Below are 24121 nucleotides of genomic sequence, written 5' to 3' on the forward strand. Positions count from 1 at the left end.
GAAATGGAACGAGCAAGTGAGAATTGGGGTAGGGAAGGCCAATGGTCTACTTCGAATTATTGGGAGGGTTTTAGGAAAGAGTGGTTCAACTGCAAAGGACACCGCATTGACAACGCTGGTACGACGTATTCTTTGGTACCGCTAGAGTGTTTGGGACCCGTACCAGGACAGATTGAAGAAAAAGTGTAAGTAACTCAAAGGCAGGCTGCAAGATTTGTTACCGAAGATGCTTCGGGAACTAAAATGAGAATATCTGGAGGGTAGCTGACATCCACTTCGAGAAACGCGATTGAGAAGATTTAGAGAACCGGCATTTGAAGCTGACTGCCGAACGATTCTACCTCCGTCAACATACACTACTGGCAATTAAAACTGCTGCACCAAGAAAAAATGCAGATGTTAAAGGGGAATACACTGGACAAATATATTGTGCTACAACTGACACGTGATTACATTTTCACGAACTTGGGTGCATAGATCCTGAGAAATCGGTACCCAGAGCTACGACCACTGGCCGTAATAACAGCCTTGTTACGCTTGGGCATTGACTCAGAGCTTGTATGGCGTGTACAGGAACAGCTACCAATGCAGCTTCAACACGATACCACAGTTCATCAAGAGTTGTGAGTGGCGTATTGTGACGAGCTGGTTGCTCGGGCACCATTCAGCAGACTTTTCAATAGGTGAGAGATCTGGAGAATGTGTTGGCCAGGGCAGCAGTCGAACATTTTCTGTATCCAGAAAGGCCCGTACAGGACCTGGAACATGCGGTAGTGCAATATCCTGCTGAAATGTGTGGTTTCGCTGGGACCGAATGAAGGGTAGAGCCACGTGTCGTAACACATCTGATATGTAACGTCCATTGTTCAAAGCGCCGTTAATGCGAACAAGAGGTGACCAAGACGTGTAACCAATGGCACCCCATACCATCACGCCGGTTGATACGCCAGTATGAAGATGACGAACACACGCTTCCAATGTGCCTTCACCTTGCGGTCGCCAAACACGGGTGCCACCATTATGATGCTGTAAACGCAACCTAAATTCATCCGAAATAATTACATTTTGCCATTCGTGCACCTAGGTTCGTCGTTGAGTACACCATCGCAGGCGCTTTTGTCTGTGATACAGCGTCAGGGGTAACCGCAGCCATGGTCTCCGAGCTGATAGTCCATGCTGCTGCAAACGTCGTCGAACTGATCGTGCAGATGGTTGTCGTCTTGTAAACATCCCCATCTGTTGACTCAGGGATCGAGACGTGGCTGCACGATCCGTTACAGCCATGCGGATAAGATGCCTGTCATCTCAACTGCTAGTGATACGAGGCCATTGGAATCCACCACGGCGTTCCTTATTACCCTCCTGAAGCCAACGATTACATATTCTGCTAACAGTCATTGGATCTCGAATAACGCGATCAGCAATGTTGCGATACGATGAACCGTAATCGCTACAGGCTACAATCCGACGTTTATCAAAGTCGGAAACGTGATGGTACGCATTTCTCCTCCTTACCCGAGGCATCACGACAACGTTTCACCAGGCAACGCCGGACAGCTGCTGTTTGTCTATGAGAAATCGGTTGGAAACTTTCCTCATGTCACCACATTTTAGGTCTCGCCACCGGAGCCAGCCTTTTGTGAATGCTCTGAAAAGCTAATCATTGCAAATTACAGCTTCTTCTCCCTGTCTGTTAAATTTCGCGTCTTTAGCACGTCATCTTCGTGGTGTAGCAATTTAATGGCGAGTGGTGCACATTGTGCGTGAAAACCATGAAGAGAAGATTCGAGAAAGTAGGGCTCACGCGAGGTACACAGACAGTGATTTCTCCGGTGCTCTCTTTGCGAGTGGAGCAGGAAAGGGAATGTCTAGTAGTGGTATAAGGTACACACCGCCACGCACTGTGCGGAGTAAATGTAGGCATTGGACAAATTCACCAATAACCAAAGTCATAGGCCAACGACTGCTTCCACCTGTGATGTGACGCTATGCCATTCCCCTGCCACAATGGTGACAGTATGGAATTGTAACTACAGTCGGGCCACGTCGCACAGACTGTGTGTTGTAGGAGGGGGGGGGGGGGGGGGGTAGGAACGGGGTGTTCGGTTTAATTTGACTGTCGCTTACACGAGTCCTATGCGGAAAGTAAGGTCCGATCCAGCTCGAAATGGGAATCACAGTGAAAATCTGATGAAGGTTTGCGCAGGTGTCGGGCACTGCCTCTAGCATGCTCGTCGATCGCGTCACGTCGTTCTCGTGTGTTCGGAGCGCACAGCAAGCACGCCAAAATGCCTACAACAACAGTGTCTCCCGCCAAGCATGAGGGTCCGATGAGAGATTTCATAGACCCTCTAAACACAACTGCCGCCGCTGTGGTCGAGCGGTTCTAGGCGTTTCAGTCCAGAATCGCGCTGCTGCTCGTTCGAATCCTGCCTCTAGCATCGACGTGTGTGATGCTCTTAGGTTAGTTAGGTTCAAGCATTTCTAAGTCTAGCAGACTGATGACCTCAGACGTTGAGTCCCATAGGGCTTACAAGGTAACCTGCCCATCACACACCCCTCAGATTTAGTTGTAAATTGGCACAGTGGATTGGACTTGAAAAACTGAACACAGATCAATCTAGAAAACAGGAAGAAGTTGTGTGGAACTATGCGTGGTTAGCGTAACCAGCTGCGAAACGAGAGATCCGTGGTTCAAGTCTTCCTCGAGCGAAAAGGTAACTTTCTTTATTTTCGCAAAGTGATGATCTGTCCGTTCGTTCATTGACCTCTCTGTCACTGTAATAAGTTTAGCGTCTGTGTTTTGCGACCGCACCGCAAAACCGTGCCATTAGTAGACTAACGGCCGTGCCTCTCCAATGGGAACCGAAAGCATTTTATCGCAAGGTCATAGGTCAACCGAGTCCTCCACAGGAAACCACGTCTGATATATGCTATACGAGACTGGTGACGGCATGTGCGTCACATGACAGGAATATGTTGTCGACCCACCTAACTTGTACACTTGACGAATGGATAATAAGATTCTTCTAACTGGCCCATTTTTGGTTTTGTTATGGATGTGATAATCACTCCCAAAAAAGTAATGAAAACATAAGAGTTTGAAACACCAACAGCAACAAATGAATGCAACAGTTTCACAGTCGCACAGTTTTCCCTGTGCTCTATCAAAACATATGTTTTTAACGTTTTCAAATTTTTCCGTGTGTAGACCGTCAGATCCAGCAAATGTCCAAGCAAATCTGAACATTTTTGGGAATTCTTGAGGGCGTAGTTGATTATGTGTGTGTACCTGTGCAACTTCGCAAAATAATTGTCTGAAAATATAAAATTTAACTCTTCACTTTTTTTTTATTATCAGATTGACTTGGTATATTTCACGAGAATTCAGACAACCATAGTCAAATCATCATTTAATATTAGCTGCAAAAAGAAAATCAACAAATTAGTTGAAACACAAATAAAACATTTTTTCTGAAGGGGAAGACCAACCCGTTATCCCACCCGTATGAATTTTGGGTGTATATATATACATGCAAAAGAGAAAAAAAAAATACGAAAAAATACAACAAGGGAGGGGACTCAAGCTCAGGGAAGAAACACGAATCACAGGGGAACTTAACCAACACCTTGACGGTTAAACACAAGAAAAAGCATATTCGCAAAAAGCGTTCGGTATTGTGGTAACCGCTGCCATTTCCAATGCGCAGTTGACAAATAATGGTGAAAAACGCGGGGATCTGGGTCATTACCGCCTTCAATGACGTAGTGGACATAGTAACCCAAGAGCCAGACAATCGTGTTCGTTTTCGTCTGAGGAAAATAAGAGATGTCCGGATGTAAGAAGATGTCGTCTGGGAATGCGGTTTCAGGCCCTCTAGTAAGAAAAGCTAATTGACGGCGGACCCAGAGCCAATGATCCCGTCCGCAAGCAACTAGCCTGTGAAGTAAGGTGTCAGTTTGATGACATTCCTCACACTGATCAGTTGGACGAAGGCCAATACGAAAAAGACGATCACCAGTAGGTATCAGACGGTAAATGACCTTATACCACGTTGAAACAATCTCCATCGGCAAAATGGGAAGACTAAGATGAGACCAGACCGTTTTCCATGACGTTGACGGGGAAGCAAGTTCAACAGAAGAAGGGAAACATGCTGTACCCCAACGGATTTGTAGCATGTTGGTAGTAATATGCGTCATAGAAAGTATATCAGCACCCAGAATACCGACAAGTACAAAGTATTCACGAATGTGCCGCAATTTAGGATTAATCCGTCCAACATCAACAGGAGGGGTCAGACTGGCCGGCCGGAGGCGGGAAAGTAAACGAGAGGTGACTGAATGCGGAGCCCGCGTACAGGTTAAAACATTGCGGCGGGCAAATAAGATGGACGTCTTCACTTTGATATCTGAAAGACCCAATCCTCCAAGCTTCCGAGGCCTGGCCACAACTTCATACCGGACACGGAAGACATGGCGGCGCCACAGAAAGCGACTAGACAGCTGTTTCAGCCTGCGGGCCATCATCGCGGGAAGCGGGAAGACCTGCGCAACGTAGTATATTTTACTGAAGACATAGTTCTCTAAAACCCGTGCCTTGTGAAGGAGGCTAAGGGAACGGCGGTCATGTTCAAGGATCGCCCCGTGAACACGACTCGTAACCTCACGCCAATTTAGTGCCGCCATTTTGATCGGATTACGATCCACTATGATCGCCAAGGTCTTATGGCGATCGACAACCGTCGCCCAAGGAATGACGACATGATCAAAGCCTCTCAACGGCAGGAACGTGCATTTGCGATCATTAATGCGAGCACCAGCAAGACCACAAAATGAATCCAAGGTATCCCTAAGCCGCGGTATGTCCTCGGCATGTCGTACTAAAACCATGACGTCATCGGCGTATGCACGGACTGCAAAAATTTCCCCCAATATATTCCAGCCACGTAATTGCATGGTGAGATGGCGAAGTAAGGTCTCTAAGGATAGAACAAAAAGTGACATGGATAAGGGGCTTCCCCATCTGATCGATATCCGGGGGGTAGGGTGACCGTTCACAATCACCGAGACACTGATACCGGTAAAAAGATTAGTTAAGACTTGTCGAGCATCATTATTAAAGCCGACAGCGGTGAGCACTCTCGATAAAAAATCATGGCTGACGCGATCGAACGCTTTTTGGAAATCAAGAAAAAGCAAAGCCTCTGGGATATTAGCGGCAGCCGCCACCGAGATTACATCGCGACATTCGAGAACGGAAGTCAGTATCGTGCGTCCAGGCACACAGCTTTGGTGGGCGGCAATAATGGTATCGAGCAGCTTAGAGAGACGGATATTAGTTGCTCGAGCGACAAGTTTATAATCAAAGTTAAGTAGAGTAATAGGACGGAGGGAATCAATCGCAGGTCGACCTGTGGATTTCGGGAGGAGGACCATTCTGCCTTCCTGAAAAGGAGCAGGAAGTGAGACTCCCCGCATCACTTCATTTACCATTGACGTTAAGGTGTCACCAATGAGCGGCCAAAATTGAACATAGAACTCCTTAGGAATACCATCTAATCCAGGCGACTTGCGGGACTGCGATCCTGCAACAATATCATATATGTCATCCGTCTGAAAGGGACGCAGATCAGTAAAATAGGTGTAAACGAAGTCAGAAATGTCACGGTGAGAGGTGAACACGCGGCCGTCAGCGGTTGTGAGGGAGGCAAGGCACCCACGTTTCCGGCGCGACCGTAAACGGACTAGATGGTAGAGTGACGTCAGTTCCTCTTGTAGAAGGGAACGTGGTTGAGACGTCGTCCGCAGGCCCTCCATTTGAATGCGTTTGAGCTGCAGCAATTTGGCTTTGATGCGCTGTATATCAGTAACCCGTAGGGGAGCATGCGTAGCACTATCGTACAGTTGACGTAAGACAGAATAGTGAAATTCTTGCGTTCGTCGATCTTCTGCCACCTTCGCAGCCCCAAAACGCATGAGAGCCCTACGGATGTGTGGTTTTGCATACAGTGTCCACCATGCCACGATAGACGGGTACCGGTCCATAGTACGAGAAAAACGAGTCCAAATGTCCTCCAGGACGATACCAAGGGAGGTATCTTGCAAATACGTGATATTGAGCATCCAAGGAGGACGAAACAATTTTACCGGTTGTCGCTCGTAATTAAACGTAACGGCTACAGCGCAATGATCAGTAAAACAGGCTGGTATCACATCAACAGCCAGAAGTTGCCCACACAAGGAATCGGAAAGGTAAAAGCGATCGAGGCGACTGCTAGACGTGGGAGTGAAGTAGGTATGTCGCACAAGTGTAGGATAGCGAGAAACCCACACGTCACGCAGGTGCAAGGAGCGCACAAGGTCGTCGAGTTCTTTACTGAAATTAAAATTAGGAGACTGATCTACCGGCCGTAGAACACAATTGAAGTCCCCACCTAAAATTATCTTTGTCGGGGATTTACGAAGCAGGTAAATGACTTCTTCTTTATAGAAACTCGAACGTGCGATAGTACAACTCGAACCAGAAGGGGCATAAAGAAGGAGTAAACTGAGATCATAAAACGTGCACCCGATCCCCCTTCCACTGTCGAGTACTTCGAAATTCATCAACGGAATGCCTTCTCTATAAAACAAGGCAGTGCCCGTAGAAAGTTCGGAAGCGACATTAAAAAACGTCGAGAACCCAGGAATGGAAAACTGGTCGAATAGGACTTCCTGTAAAAAAACAACATCTGCCCCAGACTGATAGATAAACTGTCGCAAAGCGGCGAGCCGAAGCTCAGAACATATTCTGTTAATATTCAGAGTAAGAAATGTATATGCTTGCATGGAACTTCAACCCAGAAAGAACAACAAAGATCGGTAGAGAACGTCAGCTGACGGAGCAACATACAAGTAATCATACCAGAAACAAGCGCTGAACCACAGAGAGGAAAACTACGAGACAGAACCCTCATCTTCCCACTGCTTTTTCTTCGGCCGTGACGCGGCTCTCTGTGGCTGTTTACGGATTCGACTGCGGCTCCGCGGTGCCGACGCTGCAGCGTTCGGCTGCGTGGGAGCATCATGTAGACATTCCGTGTCAGATTGCGGGAGAGAGGCCTCTACATCCCACTCGTCCGCAGACATGGGTTCACGGTGGGACAGTTGGTGAATAACAACGGGATCCACTGGCTCTGGAGAATCAATCAGTTGTTTGATGGGAGGAGGCTGTGACCCAGAAGGGGCGACAGAAATTCCAGAAGGGGGATGCGAAACAGAGTCAATAGGAGAAGTGTCAGAGAGAACCGGAGAAGACACGTGGCAACCAGAAGCAGGTTCCGTCACGGGCGTCTCCGAAGAGGCTGCCGCGGCAGCAGGAACAACGTCAGATAAGGTGTCAGGGAACTTCTGCAAAGGCGTGATAACACCTGTGGCGTCCTCATCCACGATTTCCGACTGAGAAAGAGAGTCCTTTACCGGAGGCCCATCGGAAGGGCGGGCCAATAAGGAAGATTCATCAGCCGCATCATCCTGTGTTCGCCGGCGCTTGTTGCGAGAAATCAGCGCGGGCACATCGGAATTAAGGGCAGCAACATCCCTACTCAAGGACAACGGGGGAAAATCACGGCCGTTGTCGGGCAACGGATCACTGCATCCCTCAGTAACAGTGAGCGATTCAGTCCGAGATCCTTGCGGGAGAAGATCAGCTAAAGTCAATTTTTTACGCTGTTCGTATTTAGGTTTTAATACCACCACACGCCGCGGACAATTAGTACGGAAATGACCAGTTTCATTACAATAATAATATGTTCCTTCCTGGCCACTGTACGTGATATGGACCCTATAACCACATACCTATAGGTGAGAAGGAATAGGTTTTTTGACCACCATTTCCACCGACCGAATACCACTATATACCTGTAAGCGGTGCTGAGCAGACCAGCGTTCCTTTCGAATATGGCGTACGTCCCCATAAGGAAGCAAAACGGACTTCAGAAAATAGTCGTCAACCTCGGGCGGAAGGTTAAATACCCGAACATTCGTATATATCACTTCTGCATTTGCCAAGAGAACCATACTAGTGGAACCATCACGGTGCGTAAAGGGTACCTGAGAACTATGACGAGAAAGTAGCCTATCAACCTGGAGCGGGTCAAGAAACTTAACAAAAAACACATATAATTCGCTGTCGAAATATGCTTTATGCACCTGATCAGTAGTGACCTTAACTGTATCGACTAACCGGTCATGTATCTCCAAAGAACCGGGCTGGACTTGACGCGTGGATTTGTCAAAGGTAAAACTGACTGTACCTGTACGCGGAACTTTCGTGGGAACCATGGTGGACATCACGGCGAGAGACGACGCCGCGACAGGAAGGGCCGCACGAACACCAAACACCAGCCGACAACCAGCGATGCGACGCGCACGGAGACCAACACGGCACTAAACTGACAGGAGGAAAACACGCTGCGCTACGGTAGAGGCGGAACTAAGAGCACAACCTAGTCGCCCGACGCGCGAGAGCAACTCATAACAAACTAACCTAAGGACATCACACACATGCATGCCCGAGGCAGGATTCGAACCTGCGACCGTAGCAGTCGCGCGGTTCCGGACTGAGCGCCTAGAACCGCGAGACCAACGCGACCGGCATTCGAGGGACGATTTGAACGAAGGGCCTCTCGTTCCGCAGCTACTCACGCTAACCACGGGACCACGTCACTCCTGCGCTTACACTCACCTTGATGTTGCTTATCTTTCGCATGGACTACTCAGTTTGTATTTTTCATTATTTATTTCATTGTTCCACAGAACTTCTTCGTCTTTTCTCGATTGATCTGTCTTCAGTTTTCCAAGGCCATCCACTGTGCCAACTTATAACTAAATCTGAGGGGGGTGAGATGGGGAGGTTCCATTGTTAGAGCCATTTGCATTTTAGAGGTCGTCCACCAGCATTGTCTGATGCTCAGCATCTTCCAGTAAAGTATGTGTTGTACACTCAGTCGCAAAAGTTTTCGGACAGCACGTAATGGCGCATAATTTTGCAGTTTGCCGCATGAACAAATACAGAAGTTAAACTTTGTAATGTATATGGGACTATGGGTACGATGTCGCAACGTGAAACACGCGTCAAATACGTAGAATTGTTGTTGGACGTGTGTCTGTTACGTAATATTTCCTGAAAACGACACGGGAAGGTGTAACAAAAATATTCGGACAAAGGTGGTCAACGTAAAAGAATAGTTCATTCCGAGACGCACAGAGGGTGAAGCGACTGCTGTGTGTCCAACATTTCCGCGACACGACAGCGATAATTAGTAAACACGTATTGCGAGCCTGTGCAGGTCGACGATGAGACGCAGAGGGAAGTGTTCTACGTTCGGGCAAAGGCAACTTATCGTCTATCATCATGCGACGGAGAAAACCTGCAGGGATATTGCCGAAATAGTGAACGTGAAGGAAAGTACAGTTCACGACATAATTAAACGGTTGGAGAAAGAAGACAGATTGGAATTCCGTTGCAGTACAGGACGGCCACGGACATTTCCACAGAGAGATGAACGTGTGATTGTGCGAAAGGTACAACAGAGTCCGAAAATATCTGCCACACGAATCGCAAGTGAGGTGGAGGGAGACCTCAGTATAAAAGTTCGTCCCGAAACCGTGCCTATAGTACTACGAAGATCGCAGTACCATGGTCGAGTGGCACGGCGAAAGCCATTCATAAATGCAGTGAACCAGAATAAACGCATGCAGTTTGCGAGGGAATACGCCGAATACCATCAGGCTTGGTGGAATCGGGTGATATTTTGCGACGAATGTAAATTTACACTATGGCAAAGTGACGGAAATGCAAACGTGTGGCGAAAGACCAATGAAGAGCTGAATCCCAGGAACCTCAAACCAACAGTAAAGTTTGGAGGTGGGAGCATCATGCTGTGGGAATGCATGTCCGGCAGTAGTGTGGGTGATTTAGTGTTCATTGATGATACGATGAACAAGGAAGCGTATTTGAATATCCTGCGAGGACATTTGAAGCAGAGTGCACGACATCTAGGTATTGCTAACAACTTTCATTTCTATCAGGATAATGATCCCAAGCTTACCGCGCATATTGTACGAATGTGGTTGCTCTTCAATTGCCCGAAAGTATTCCACCCCCCTCCCCAATCACCAGACCTTAACCCAATCGAATATTTGTGGGATAAATTGAAACGGACCTTCCCGAGGACAACATCTACACGAAGGAAACCTTGAAAGAGAAACTGCGCCAAGAATGGGCAAATATAGGTCCAGATTTCACGAAAAACCTCGTGGAAAGTATGCCTAGTAGATTGAAGGAGGTATTGAAAATTGAAGGTGTACCCACAAAGTATTAACATTTTCGTCGTACAACTTAGGAACATGTATTGGACAGTGTCCGAATACTTTGTAGCAGCAGGGTGTGAAGGATGTTTCATTTTTGTTGTTAATTTTTCTGTAATTTATGTTTTGGAAACGAAATAACATAATAATTCTTTTGTGATTAATGTTGTTACGCATATATAATGCTAACAAATATGTTTGGGTTTCATAGTCAGTGCTTCTCGAGTACTCATTTGAAACTTCCCGCCGTCCGAATACTTTTGCGACTGATTGTATATGCGACGATGGCTTCTTCTTCTCTTCTCTTCTTCTCATGTAGCATCGGCCAATGAGATTGTAATTAAAACGTTACTTCGTAACAATAACAAAACGGGAGCTACTTCGTGGTCGAGGATGAGATGCTGACTTGCGTTGGCGACTATCATTCTGCCGAATCCATCAGCTGTAATTAGTTGGCTATCGCTGGCCTACTTCGTGCGAGTCCGTTAACTGTGACGAGCGCACGCATCCAGCGCCGGCGAGGCAAGAAGTGCTCTGCCCGGAGCTTTCTCGGCCAGCTTTATCCGCTCAGCTCCTGAGGGCCGCCCGCGCCGCTTCCTTTGTGCGCCGCCGCTGACCGCCGAGTGGTCCCTCCCCCGGCCACACAATGGGCCATTGTCTCGCCTGCTCGCCCCGCATCACATCACAGGCGGTCCGCCTCCAGAGGCGACGCCCACGCGGCCCCTTATCTGCGTATTTATCTCCCTCCTTCCGGCCGCCAATTGCCGCGAACGAAGCGGAACGGCGTTTTCGTTGCTTACCTTCGCACCGGTGTCAGCCGGCACAAAACGGCCGCAACCGGTGGAGCGCCATAAACACAGACGAAATGTGTGGCCACACATTCAGGAGTACCCGGGGAAGCGGCGTTTACACAGTCACTCTTTCCGGTCGTGTTTGGCTGCAACAGTGTTGCTGCAGTGTCGCAAAGATACACGGCAACATTAGCCTATACGGAGGCGATACGGCTGATAGAACAGGATGTTGCAGGCAGTTGACACTAATTGTTGAGGTTTTGCCTGTGTTTTTCAATAGACTCTGGCTGAACAGGCCGTGAAGGCTCAACGATACCGACCGGCCGCCATGTCATCCTCCGCCCACACGCGTCACTGGCGTGGTCAGCATAGCCTTGTCCCGGCCGTATGTCAGTTTCCACAGTCACTCTATACAGTGATGTTTGGCTTCACTAGTGTTGTTGCAATGTGGCAACGATTCACAACAATATTGCCCTATAGCCAGGCGATATTACATATAGAACAGGATGTTGCAGTCAGTTACCACTTACTGCTTTGTTGTCGCAAGTGTTTTTCAAAAGTCCAGAGTAAACACCTGACCGAACAGACCGTGAAAGTTCAACAGTACCGACTGGCCGCCGTGTCATCCTCAGGCGATACGCGTCACTGGCGTGGTCAGCACACCCCTCTCCCGGCCGTATGTCAGTTTACACAGTCACTTTTTACGGTGAAGTTTGGCTGCAATAGTGTTGCTGCAATGTCGCAATAATACACGGCTATATTACCCTCCAGGCAGGCGATAGTGTTGATAGAACAGTATGTTGCAGGAAATTGCCCCTTACTGCTCAGGTGTTGCCTGTGTTTTTCAGTACACTAAACGCCGGCCGAACAGGCCGTGAAGGCTCAACGTTACCGACCGGCCGCCATGTCATCCTCAGCTCACAGGCTTCACTGGCGTGGTAAGCACATCCCTCTCCCGGCCGTTTGATAGTTTACACAGTCACTACTTCCGGTGATGTTTGCCTGAAATTCCCCTTAGAAAAATTATGCAAGACTGGTCTATGTGAAACGTCCTCTTTGAACAATTATACACGAATGTGCTTAAACTAACACACAATATTTTTAGCGCAACGCAATCTGACTTCCAAAAATCCCTACGAAAGAATGGCCCTGACTAACATTAACCTATATGTTTCACAAATCACTTACCTCACAAAAATCTTCGTTACTCGAACTACTGCAATACAGCGAGCGCCACTACCGCCAGCTAACTAAAAGATTCAAACTACGGAAGTCACTAACTACTGAGGCACAGTTAGCAAATGAAAGATTTTAATAGAGAACAAACAATATATTTACCTTAATAGTCATAATATATATATCAGTTCATGACACCAATTCTTAGAAATTTCAAAACTCCACCATCTCTCTCCCCACGTCCACCACTGCTGGCGGCTCACCTCCAACTGTGTAATTACTTAAACATCTGTCACTGATGTAGTATAATAAATGTTTGTTTCTCTCAGTTAAATGATCAGATAACTGTGTAATTTATGTGTTAGAGAAATATGGTACCGATGTGTAAAGTTGTATAAGCAAATACCATATTAGCTAGGGCTCCTTGTGCTTGCCAGACACATGGTACACACAGTAAGCGTGTACCCCCCTGAGGATCCCCCCAAAAAAATTATACACGACTGTGCTTAAATTGACGCACAATATTTTTTTTTTGATTTTTTGCGCAACGCAATCTGACTTTCAATAATCCCTACAAGAGAATGGCCCTGACTAACATTAACCTATATGTTTCACAAATCACTTACCTCACAAAAATCTTCGTTACTCGCACTACTGCAGTACAGCGAGCGCCACTACTGCCAGCTAACTAAAAGATTCAAACTATGGAAGTCACTAACTACTGATAGGCACAGTTAGCAAATGAAAGATTTTAATAGAGAACAAACAATGCATTTACCTTGTCATAATATATATATCAGTTCGTTGTTGTTGTTGTTGTCTTCAGTCCTGAGACTGGTTTGATGCAGCTCTCCATGCTACTCTATCCTGTGCAAGCTGCTTCATCTCCCAGTACCTACTGCAACCTACATCTTTCTGAATCTGCTTAGTGTACTCATCTCTCGGTCTCCCTCTACGATTTTTACCCTCCACGCTGCCCTCCAATGCTAAATTTGTGATCCCTTGATGCCTCAAAACATGTCCTATCAACCGATCCCTTCTTCTAGTCAAGTTGTGCCACAAACTTCTCTTCTCCCCAATCCTATTCAATACCTCCTCATTAGTTACGTGATCTATCCACCTTATCTTCAGTATTCTTCTGTAGCACCACATTTCGAAAGCTTCTATTCACTTCTTGTCCAAACTAGTTATCGTCCATGTTTCACTTCCATACATGGCTACACTCGAAACAAATACTTTCAGAAACGACTTCCTGATACATAAATCTATATTCGATGTTAACAAATTTCTCTTCTTCAGAAACGCTTTCCTTGCCATTGCCAGTCTACATTTTATATCCTCTCTACTTCGACCATCATCAGTTATTTTACTTCCTAAATAGCAAAACTCCTTTACTACTTTAAGTGTCTCATTTCCTAACCTAATTCCCTCAGCATCACCCGATTTAATTTGAGTACATTCCATTATCCTCGTTTTGATTTTGTTAATGTTCATCTTATATCCTCCTTTCAAGACACTGTCCATTCCGTTCAACTGCCCTTCCAAGTCCTTTGCCGTCTCTGACAATTTCTTTTGTTTCCTTTACTGCTTGCTCAATATACAGATTGAATAACATCGGGGAGAGGCTACAACCCTGTCTCACTCCTTTCCCAACCACTGCTTCCCTTTCATGCCCCTCGACTCTTATTACTGCCATCTGGTTTCTGTACAAATTATAAATAGCCTTTCGCTCCCTGTATTTTACCCCTGCCACCTTTAGAAATTGGAAGAGAGTATTCCAGTCAACATTGTCAAAAGCTTTCTCTATGTCTACAAATGCTAGAAACGTAGGTTTGCCTTTTCTTAATCTTTCTTCTAAGATAAGTCGTAAGGTCAGTATTGCCTCACGTGTTCCAACATTTCGACGGAATGCAAACTGATCTTCTCCGAGGTCTGCATCTACCAGTTTTTCCATTCGTCTGTAAAGAATTCGCGTTAGTATTTTGCAGCCGTGGCTTATTAAACTGATAGTTCGGTAATTTTCACATCTGTCAGCACCTGCTTTCTTTGGGATTGGAATTATTATATTCTTCTTGAAGTCTGAGGGTATTTCGCCTGTCTCATACATCTTGCTCACCAGCTGGTAGAGTTTTGTCATGACTGGCTCTCCCAAGGCAGTCAGTAGTTCTAATGGAATGTTGTCTACTCCGGGGGCCTTGTTTCGACTCAGGTCTTTCAGTGCTCTGTCAAACTCTTCACGCAGTATCGTATCTCCCATTTCGTCTTCATCTACATCCTCTTCTATTTCCATAATATTGTCCTCAAGTACATCGCCCTTGTATAAACCTTCTATATACTCCTTCCACCTTTCTGCCTTCCCTTCTTTGCTTAGAACTGGGCTGCCATCTGAGCTCTTGACATTCATACACGTGGTTCTCTTCTCTCCAAAGGTCTCTTTAATTTTCCTGTAGGCAGTATCTATCTTACCCCTAGTGAGATAAGCTTCTACATCCTTATATTTGTCCTCTAGCCATCCCTGTTTAGCCATTTTGCACTTCCTGTCGATCTCATTTTTGAGACGTTTGTATTCCTTTTTGCCTGCTTCATTTACTGCATTTTTTTATATTTTCTCCTTTCATCAATTAAATTCAATATTTCTTCTGTTACCCAAGGATTTCTAGCAGCCCTCGTCTTTGTACCTACTTTATCCTCTGCTGCCTTCACTACTACATCCCTCAGAGCTACCCATTCTTCTTCTACTGTATTTCTTTCCCCTATTCCTGTCAATTGTTCCCTTATGCTCTCTCTGAAACTCTGTACAACCTCTGGTTCTTTCAGTTTATCCAGGTCCCATCTCCTTAATTTCCCACATTTTTGCAGTTTTAATCTACAGGTCATAACCAATAGATTGTGGTCAGAGTCCACATCTGCCCCTGGAAATGTCTTACAACTTAAAACCTGGTTCCTAAATCTCTGTCTTACCATTATATAATCTATCTGATACCTTTTAGTATCTCCAGGGTTCTTCTACGTATACAACCTTCTTTCATGATTCTTAAACCAAGTGTTAGCTATGATTAAGTTGTGCTCTGTGCAAAATTCTACTAGGCGGCTTCCTCTTTCATTTCTTAGCCCCAATCCATATTCACCTACTATGTTTCCTTCTCTCCCTTTTCCTACACTCGAATTCCAGTCACCCATTACTATTAAATTTTCATCTCCACTATCTGAATAATTTCTTTTATTTCATCGTACATTTCTTCAATTTCTTCATCATCTGCAGAGCTAGTTGGCATATAAACTTGTACTACTGTAGTAGGTGTGGGCTTCGTATCTATCTTAGCCACAATAATACGTTCACTATGCTGTTTGTAGTAGCTTACCCGCATTCCTATTTTCCTATTCATTATTAAACCTACTCCTGCATTACCCCTATTTGATTTTGTGTTTATAACCCTGTAGTCACCTGACCAGAAGTCTTGTTCCTCCTGCCACCGAACTTCACTAATTCCCACTATATCTAACTTTAACCTATCCATTTCCCTTTTTAAATTTTCTAACCTACCTGCCCGATTAAGGGATCTGACATTCCACGCTCCGATCCGTCAGTTCATGAGACCAATTCTTACAAATTTCAAAACTCCGCCATCTCTCTCCCCACGTCCACCACCGCTGGTGGCTCACCTCCTACTGCGCAACGCTACGCGCTGTTAGCATCCAGCTGCCGCTGCCTGACACTACAATGGCAGACAACAATACGAACTAGCCACAGACTGTGCACAGCACAGCCAGTGATTTTTCATACAGAGCGCTATGTGGCGCTACCAATAAGAAAACCTAAACAGCCTACTTACATAGCCCCCAGCGCTTTGTGGCGCTACCAATAAGACAGCCTACTTACACATTTGCTGCAATATCGCAACAATACACGACAATACTGCCCTATAGGCAATCGATACTGCTGATAGAACAGAATGTTGCAGGCAGTTGCCACTTACTGCTGAGGTGTTGCATGTGTTTTTTCAGTACACTAGACTACACTCCGGCCGAACGGGCCGTGAAGGGTCAAAGGTACCGACCGGCCGCCGTGTCATCCTCACTCCCACAGGTATCACTGGAGTGGTCAGCACACACCTCTCTAAGCCGTCAGTTTGCTAGATCTCGTTTGTCAATGAGGGTGGAGAATACTTCATGTGGCTCTGTCGTACCTGTTGCCGGCCGCGGTGGTCTCGCGGTTCTAGGCGCGCAGTCCGGAACCGTGCGACTGCCACGGTCGCAGGTTCGAATCCTGCCTCGGGCATGGATGTGTGTGATGTCCTTAGGTTAGTTACGTTTAAGTAGTTCTACGTTCTAGGGGACCGATAACCACAGCAGTTCAGTCCCATAGTGCTCAGAGCCATTTTTTTTCGTACCTGTTCCTATCCTCGTCTGTAAAATGCGCTGCAGTGGAAAGCCAAGCTATCTCTCAAGGGCCCAGTACGAACTTGTCCCCCCTGATTTAGTTCATATTCAAAGGATGCGCAGGGCACGACTTCAACAAATGTAAATAGGAAGGCGCAACTGTTAACTGTGTCCGAGAAAATCGAGCTCGAATATTTTACGTGTTTTTGTACAGGGTGTTCGGAAATTCTCTCAGACTCCTAGGGCCTGTAGAGGGGAGTGAGTACATAATACTTTGAACAGAATCCCATCTCCAGAAACGTACGGTTTCCGTTCTACAACTGTTTCAGTACAGTTGTTTAATACTTGTATGTGGGGAATTGAATTAGGCGTAGCACAATTCTATTATTAGGTAACAATTCGCAGCGAAACGTAACGAAACATCCTTTTATTACTTGAGCACATTTGCTTAAAAAATGGTTCAAATGGCTCTGAGCACTATGGGACTTAACATCTGTGGTCATCAGTCCCCTAGAACTTAGAACCACTTAAAGCTAGCTAACCTAAGGACATCACACACATCCATGCCTGAGGCAGGATTCGAACCTACGACCATAGCAGTCGCGGGGTTCCGGACTGAGCACCTGAACCGCTAGGCAACCGCGGCCGGAACATTTGCTTCCATTAATACTTGAACATCATGTGTAAGTACACATTAATAAAAACAAATGTGTTTAAGTTGTAGATGGATATTTCGTTACGTTTCCTTTCGAATTGTTATTAACAGTGATTCAGCGTCACGCCTTATTTAATTACTCAAGCAGAAATAGATGTGTTAACCACCTGAACTGGACATTACCGTTTTCGGGCACGGGTTCCTGTTCCAAATATTATGTACTAACTCCTCTCTACTAGTCCTAGATGGTTCTAACGAGAATTTCGGAACAGCCTGTAAATTTCATATGGTCGCTCTTATTCTTTGAAGACCAGAGCCGAGCGTTTTTATCGGCTAGTTTCAGGAGCTCTAGGTCCATGGATTTAAAGCCCTGCCTGCGCTTCTTTGTTGTTACGTCTCAGCAAACTGTCAGTGCTGAACAATTCCTTTATCATTTTCATATTCCATATCCTGGAAAATTTAAAACAAAATTTCCTGTTGAGGCTGGAACAAATAGATTAAAAGAACTTTCACTCATATCAGTAGTATCATTTAATTTACATTATTTTATCCCCATGTGTGGCAAGTATAGTGTGTACCCTATGGTCCACTGAACGACAGAGGATAATACTGACCATAAAAACGTGGGAGACAACAATAATTGCGATATAAAGCACTTGTATTGAACGCTGAATAACCTCATGTCCATTGTCTCTTCATTGTGTCTATTGGGAAACAAACTTAGATTACATTCGAAAGCAGTAGACGATCATCAAATAATTTCGCCGTGTACCATGCGTATCTGCTGTTAGAATTACGTGGGAATGAAATAAAAGAAATCTACCGAGCGAAATTCGATCCACAGACCTCGCACTTGTTAAACTAGTCGCTTACTCGCTTGTCTGGGGAATTCTTGGCGACTAGCCACATTACGAAGTGCGGAAGTACACATAAAATGTCCAAACTCGATTTTGTCGAGAATTGCGTCTCGCTCTTTACAAATGTTGAAGTAATACTCGAGTCCTACACAGCCAATCAGCGTGAATAAAACTGGTGACAGGAAGTTAGTAACGTCCCCTTGTGAGCAGTGATAAATGCAGTTTGTAAGTAGCGGTGCAATCGTCGAGTCTCTCGATTTGTTTGTGGTCTACATGAATTCAGAAATGTGCAAACATGGAAAAAGCATTCCATAAATCGGCACGTGTATGTACTACCAGAGTCATTGAACACAGGAGAGTCTTTGCAGATGATGTAATCATTTAGCGTCTAGTGAAGTTGTCGGAAGACAAAACCAATTGTAACATTACTTACACACCATATCCTTATGGTGCAAAAAGTAGCAATTTCCATGGAATAAAGAAAAGTGCAGACTCATCGACATGATTAAAAAAACACTCCTTTACTTTCTGATAACATGATAAATCATGCAGATTTAAAAGCTGTCATTCCGGCTATATATCTAGGAATTAAATTACGAACGCACAAGTAATTTTCGGTTAGGTGCAAACCAAAGACTGGCTTTATTGGCACAGTACAACACAGAGCAGGTCTGCAAAAGAGACTGCCTCACTACACTTTTCCATCCTATGTCAGAGTACCGCTGTGTGGTATGGGATCATTACCAGACTGGGTTGAAAGAGGACATCGATAAATTCCAAATAAGGGTGTCACGAGTATGATACAACTCCTGGGGTAGTAATCATCAGAACGAAGGCGGTTTTCGTTGCGGCCACATGTGTTCAAGAAATACCAATCTCCAACTTTCTTCACTACAGGCGAACATATTTAAGTGCAGCACAACCTACGAAGGGAAAAATGTTCATCACAATGAAATATCAGAGCTTCTTCCACGTACCTTTACAGATTGGAATGGTAGAGAAATACCCTATATTCTCTAGTAATATATATATATATATATATATATATATATATATATATATATATATATATATATTCAGTTTTTTTTAATAGTAAAGCATGTTCATTTAACACCGACCTCATACACAAGATGTCAAGTTGATGAAACGCAGCACATTATAAATGTTTGTAATCGCTAAAATATTTAAAAATGCCTAACATGTTGTTGAAAATGCCCTGTCCATATACGTACACAAGTGCACATCTGTTTACATATGCCACACTCATACTAAACAGTTGAGATATAATTTAGATGCCTTTCAAGGAAGTGACGGTGTTCACATTATTTTTTGTCAGATACCATTTGGATTAAGATTTCATTTTTGTTTTTTCGCTGTTTGTCTGCAACCGCCATCTATATTTACTCCAAGCAAGGGCGCTGATGACGTCGCTTTAGGCTTCATAAGATACCAGTCATCCAGTCATCATCGTCATCGTCATCATCGTTATCGTCACCATAAGAGGAAGAGAATGTGGTGACCACGTTTCAGGACATTTGCTTCGTACAGTTGAGCAATATCTGTTTCAGAGAATTTAGAAAGTGGTTGCCGCGGACGTTTGTTTTAGTTGTCTGGCGTTCCCGTCGTACAATGATGGTGCAGATTTGAGAACTTGAAGCAGTTAGGGCCTGTTTCGTTGCATAAAGTTTCAGCCGTTAACCCACTTGTCTTCTTTCTATGTGTTTAGATTTAAAATGCCGTTTGGATCTGTTTTACTTTATATTGTGGATAATTCTAACCGAATAGCATGGAATTTATCGAAAACTGGAACTTTTTTGTTGTTTTTTAATTCTGAATTTTGCGGATCCTCGCTAGTAAAGTTTATAAATTGAAAGTCTCACCTCTTTAATAAAGTTGCCGCTGTTCTTCAAGCCTTAGAAGAAAAGATCTGAAATTTCACTCTATCAATATGTGTCTGGCATCAATGTGTTTAGGAAGACCTGCGCTTTCCATTTTATTTTATTTGAGGAACAAATAATTACGACAAAATGTCGACAGTTTACAGAAGTGCATCTGCTGAGAGCATAAACGAATTTTCGTCATAAAAGAATATTGTATTATTCATCTTAGGTTAACACATTTCCATGAAATCGAAACTCTGTGATCCTTTCCCTTTTCAACACTGACGTGGTCACTATTAATATACCGTCATTCTTGAAGTTATTCCAGCGTAATGACAACGGAAGAGAAAATCAATGATCGGTTAGAGGACGATCAGTATGGCTATGGAAAGGTACAGGCACCAGAGAGACAGTTTTGAGTTACGTTTGAGAATGGAAGCCAGATTGATGAAAAACCAAGACACGTTAACCACTAGATCTGGGAAAGCATTGGACAGTGTCAAATGGTGCAAGGTGTTAGAAATTCTGAGAAAAAAATATGGGCAGGCTATAGAGAAAGAAGGGTAGTATACAATACGAATCAAGAAATAACAATTAGACAGTAAGGCCAAGAACCACGTGGCCGGATTAAAAATGGTGTACGTCATGGCCGTACTCTTTCGCCCTTACTGCTCAAGCTATACACTGAAGAAGCAGTGACAGAAATAAAAGTATGAATCAAGTAAGACATTAACAGTCGGTGATAACATTCGATTATGACATTTCTATTCTCTGTGAAAGGGAAGACGAATTACCCAATCTATTGAGTGGAAATAACAGTGTAATGATTAAAAACTAAGGATTTAGAGTAAATCGAAGGAAGACGAAAGAAGCAAGTAGTAAGAGAAATGAGAACAACGAGAAACTAAAGATCAGAATGTTGCATCACCAAGGCGATGAAATTGGGCTACCTAGGTAGCAAAAGAACCCATAACGGACTCAGCAGGGAGGGTAAAAGAAAAACAGTCTAGCAGTGGCAAAAGGGCATTCCTGCTCAAGGAAAGGCTACTGGTATCTCGTAGACGTAATTTGAGTAAGAAATTTATGAGAATGTATGTTTATAGTAAAGCATTCTATGTAAGGGAAACATGGACAATGTGGAAACGAAACAGAAGCGAATCGAAGCATTTGAAATTGGAGATGTGGCACTACAGAGGAACGATGTAAAATTGGGTTGACTGGTAAGGTAATGAATGATGAGGTTCTCCGCAGAATCGTCGAGAATGCACTGACAAGAAGACGGCAAAAGATGATCGGAATGTGTGAAGACATCACGGAATAACTTGCAAGGTGTTAGAGGTAACTATATATGGTAAAAACAGTAGAGGAAGACAGATTTTATAATACATCCAGCAAGGAATTGAGGGTGTAGTTTTCGTGTGCTGCTCTGTGATGGAAAGGTTAGATAAATTTCTGGCAAGACGCATCAAAAAAGAAAAAAAGAAAAAACGAGTATTCGAATAAGGTGCGGGCTTGCTGCCGACAGACGTCAAATACTGTGTGCAGACACACACTTTTAGCACCTAAGCACCGGACGTAAATAGGGGATCCAGAAGATGACCCTGGTTCAAGTCCCGGCCTTGGTATAAATTTTCACTCTCCACTTCAGTCTACATACATGACAACTATCTGTATGAGACCAGTGAAGTCTCTGAAATTGTCATTTTCATTTGTATAAGTGTATTCACTGGGATTCAGGCTGGACCCACCATTTACGTTCAATGAAGAGGTGCTGTTCCAGAACAAGGAGGCCTTGGCAAGTTTTTTGGTATGTAAGGGGGAGTTTAAAGTAGACTGGGGTGGCAGTGAGAATTTGGATCGAGGAGGGAGGCGTGCCAGGGTGATCCGTGCGTTTGTGTGAACCACTGTTCCACGGTTACTTAGTAGCTAACGCACCTGCTAATAAGCAGCAGACCTGGGTTCGGTTACCAGCCTCGCTACAAATATTCATTCTCCGCTTCAGTCTATTTACGAGGGTTGTCCGGAAAGTAAGTAACAATCGGTCGCGAAATGGAAACCACAGTGAAAATGAAAACTGATTTCTTTGCACATTTAGCTACAACCTCCAGGTACTTCTCTAAATGGCCACAGTTCCGACATAGACATTTTTCGGGGAGTTATACCATATTTCCAACACCATCGTCATAGAAGGCCGCCGCCTGCCCTTTCCGATAATTCTCTACGCTGGTATAGTGCGTAGCCTGCGCCCAAGTGTTGTCGTCGTATCCACCACTTCATGTGAACATAGATGACACTCAGGACATGCCAATTATGACTGTGTTGTGAGTGATCGAATACTTGCCATCTAAAAGGCTGCAGGAGCGACTTCACTGCCCCTTTGTAGTGCGGCAGAGAATTCCCATGAAAAAGGAAGTGCGTGGCAGTTGTGTTAGGTGGGCTGCATTCATTAAGGCGAAGCCTCTCGACGGGCCCTCCTACGTGGCGGGAGACATCGTTCTTCTAGGCACCTTTACTCGTTCACAGTGCGCTCACAACTGAAAAGAGCGTCTTGATGCGATCGACGGGCGTACTTGAGACACTATTCAAAACGTCTGTGAAAAGCCTCGTCGGATTTGCACAGTTGTTTCCATTTTGCGACCGATCATTCCTCACTTTCCGAATAGCGCTCGTACAAGAATGCACTTGGAGTGACTTGCTATGCCATGAAGTTCCGGTGTTTGTTTCATGTTTAAGTTAAATCCACTGTTCTTACGAGACGTTTACCGGTAGCTACATTAGTAAATTTGTTTTCCTTCTTTCATAATGTATCGTTGCGTGCGCTGAACTGATAACTAAGAGAGGGTACAGAAATGTATTGTCGCCGATTCCTTACGTGAAAACTCTTGAAGCTTTCAAAGTAAAACGAAATTTGTTAACAATCTACATCTTTGTTCTTCAAGTCTTCATAGCTATTTCTCAACATGGTCACTCTGGGGAAAAACACATTGCTCTATACGAAATACCAATTTGCTGACTGTCGCTGCGGAATGCTCGACTTTGTTAATGGAGCCACAACCTCACCTCTGCTTGCAACGCTTCATCGCTACCAAAGTAAAGCCCTGGAAGGTGTTCTTTAAGTCTTGGTAACAGATGATAACTGGATGAAGCCAACTCGGGGCTGAACTCATGCAGCGACGTTGACACATTACCCATCGCCACTTGCACGATACGATTTGCAGTCCTCTAGCAGCAGAGGCTTGCAATTTGCTTAAGAGAAGGCAGAAGTTCGACCTAGACATATGCGTGATATGTAACACATTAAGTTATATTGGCAACAGAGTAAATTATATTCAGCTATTAAATTTAAAGACTCTCCTGAATGGTTCAAATTCCGTTTATGATAATTTAGTGGTATGCCAAATCAAGCAATGGATATGTTGTTTTGTCTATTTTAGCTAATACTGTGCTTGTTAATCCTGTGCTGAAACCGAACCGTCAGAGTGAGAGGGGTGTTTGGGGAGCAGACCTAACAGCGAGGTCATCGGTGTCATTGGATTAAGGAAGAATGGTGAAGGAAGTCAGACGTGCCCGTTCAAAGGTACCATCTCAACATTTGCTTGAAGCGATTTAGGGAAATCACATAAAACCTAAATCAGGATGGTTGGACGCGTGATTGAATCATCGTCCTCCCGAATGCGAGTCAAGTATGCTAACCACTACGCCACCTCGCTCGGTGTCAGAGTGAGATGAAACGTAATAATATGTTACTAAAATTGTATTGTTTATTTGTTTGTATTTGGTGGCTATTAATGCTTTGGCGTGTTGAATTATGTTGTTCAACTTCCAGTTATAAAGAGGTTCAGCTAATTTTCTTCAATTTATTCAAGTTTCTGAGAATGACTAAAGACGTGCTAAAGAAGTACATAAATATTTGCAGTAACCCGTTTTGTTAGTAAATTGTCTTTTCTGTTTCACATATTTCTCGAAATTTGGCACCTTAATGTTCAAAGTTCTTCCTTAGCTGCAGCGTATCAATATTCGTGTCTGTTG

Source organism: Schistocerca gregaria, chromosome 9, assembly GCF_023897955.1.
Source record: "Schistocerca gregaria isolate iqSchGreg1 chromosome 9, iqSchGreg1.2, whole genome shotgun sequence".
Lineage (NCBI taxonomy): Eukaryota > Metazoa > Arthropoda > Insecta > Orthoptera > Acrididae > Schistocerca > Schistocerca gregaria.